This window comes from Alligator sinensis, unplaced genomic scaffold, assembly GCF_000455745.1.
Source record: "Alligator sinensis unplaced genomic scaffold, ASM45574v1 scaffold369_1, whole genome shotgun sequence".
NCBI classification, from domain to species: Eukaryota; Metazoa; Chordata; order Crocodylia; family Alligatoridae; genus Alligator; species Alligator sinensis.
In genome coordinates, this window is record NW_005843421.1 from 86,337 (window position 1) to 88,854 (window position 2,518).

The 2,518-nt window shown below is 55.0% G+C and overlaps 1 pseudogene; it reads right to left on the minus strand.

Annotated features, from left to right (window-relative positions):
- Positions 1–2,518, minus strand: part of LOC106723247 — a 7,531-nt pseudogene that overhangs the window by 2,189 nt on the left and 2,824 nt on the right.

Below are 2,518 nucleotides of genomic sequence, written 5' to 3' on the forward strand. Positions count from 1 at the left end.
TCTGAATGGCGGAGGGGAGGAGGTGGTCTTCTGTGCCTGCTCCCAGGAGCAGGGCTGGTGGGGGTGGCGAGGGCAGCGGTGCCCCTCTGTGGGCCGCACAGACACCACCTGGCCAGCCAGATGTGGGGGGAGTGGTCACACACAGCAGCCACTGCCACCAACCACCCACCACCCTCTGCCACCACTGCCACCCACCATCTTGCACCACCACTGCCACCCCTGAACCCTGCTTTCTGGCACCCAGTTGCACATGCGTCTCTGCAGGCTGCTGACAGGCCTCATGCCAGGCCAATCACACGCCGCCTGTCAGCAGTCCGTGAAGCTGCACATGCAACCGGACGTTGGAAAGCAGTGCAGGGTGGTGGTGGTGGCAATGGCTGCCAGGTGCGACATCCCCCACATCTTAGCCAGGTGATGCCTGTGTGGCCCGCAGAGGGGCACCACTGCTCTCACTCCTCCCCCACCTCAGCCCTGCTTCTGGGAGCGGGCACAGAAATACACTTACCCCCACACATACAAACACACACACACCATTGAGACCCTCGTGACTCTGCAGGAAAGGGGTGGCCACGGCACCTCCTTACTATCAGCTATTGGCACCACTGTCCCAACGCAGCACATCATAGTGCCTCCCCATTCCACACCTCAGGTCACTCTCCTGGTTAAGGGTGGGTCGCTGATGGCAAGGAGGCACCATGGCCACCTCTTTTTTGAAAAACTGCTAGGGTTTCAATGGTGGGGGCGGGGGTGGGTGAGTGTGTTTCTGTGCCTGCTCCCGGGCTACCAGCACCACCCTGTGCCGCTTTCCAACAGCTGGTTGCATGTGCACCTCCATTGGCTGCTGACAGGCAGCATGTAATTGGCTGGGCACCAGGCCCGTCAGCAGACCACGGAGCCACACGTGCAACCGGCTGTCAGAAACCCCTATTCACCCCTTTAGAAAAGATTGAAAACCCCTGGTTTAGGAGATTCAAAAGGAAGGGTTCCATTTGGGGCTGGATGGCTAGGTGAGAGGCTTGTGCAACTGCCTGCCCGTCAACTGTGGAGACGGACATGCATGACTACACACACATGCCAAAGGATTAACATGGGCACACACACAGCATGTGGCCCTAGTCCTCCATCAGGGAGCAAAGTTCACCCAGCCTCAGCATAAGCAGACCACAAGTCTGGAGGCTACAACAGTGGTGTGGCAGAGCTGTTCCAGCAGAGGGCAGCACATATGCACATCTGCTAGCACACATTTGCACACACACATGCTGGCACACATGCGAACCCTTCAGTATGTGTGTGCAGCTCCAAATGTGGGGCAGCACTTTTTACACATATGCATACACACTTAAATTGTGTACATTTCCAGTGGTAGCTGGAGGTCACACACACACACACACACACACACATAGCTGCACATACACTCCAAGCTGCATCCAATTCCAGCAGGGACAGCGCGCGCGCACACACACACACCAAGCTGCTTCCAACTCCAGCAGGAGTAGTACCCATTAGCCCTCATCTGTCTACTGCACCAAGCCATGTCCCCATCTTTGTCCCCTGCCCACCCAGGCCTCTCTACTGGGGAGGGGGCCACCCACTTACCTCACCCACGATCAACCCCAGAAAGCATAGCACCATGCCGCTTAGGGCCAGGTGGACAGCATTGGCCAGCACAGGTCCCCTTCCATCATCCTCCACTTTCCCCACCTTGAAGACAGGCCGCACCTCTAGCACCAGCTCTGCAGAGAAAGGAGGAGGAAGGATTTTCCCCTGTGACTTTGTGGGGGAAGGACCCATACAAGGGTGATCTCACCATACATGTGCCCACCCCTCTGTCCCCAGCAGCCAGGATCACAATCCCACAGGGCCTCACGCTTCTCCAAGTCCCTCTAGTGCAGTGATTCTGAAACTTTTTAGACTCAAGGCACCCTTCTTTAGACTCAAGAAAATGCCAGCTTTTAGTTTTCACTCCTTTTTTTAACTATGGAAAAATAATATAGCATTTATTCCATTGCAAAGAACTCAAAAAGACCACAAAAGGGCAGAGTATTTTTTTTTTTACGCTATGGATTCCTATTTGTAATTGTTGGGTTCATCTTGTGAATCGTGTTTGCACACCTGCCAGTGGTAATATTGTGTGGCATCCCCTGAAACAACCTCAAGGCATCCCAGGCTGCCACAGCACCCTGGCTGGGAATCAGTGCTGTAGAGAAAGTGACAGGACCTCAGCTCCCAAGGGAAGTCAGTGGCAGAGCCAGAACTCAGAGCCGTGTCCTCCCATCACAGGGCCAAGCTTCTCCCCCAACCCATGGCTCATTGAATCATGAAATCATAGAGAAGTTAGGCTGGAAGGGACTTCCAGAGATCACATCTAGCCCAGGCCCCTGCCTGAGGCAGGATCATTCCTGCCCAAACCATCCCATACAAATCCTTGTTTAACCTATAGGCTGTCCTCACTCACCTTCCTCCACAGTGCTGTTGACAGGAGTCCCTTGCTCAGGCTTGGTGCTGCCAGCAGGGATCT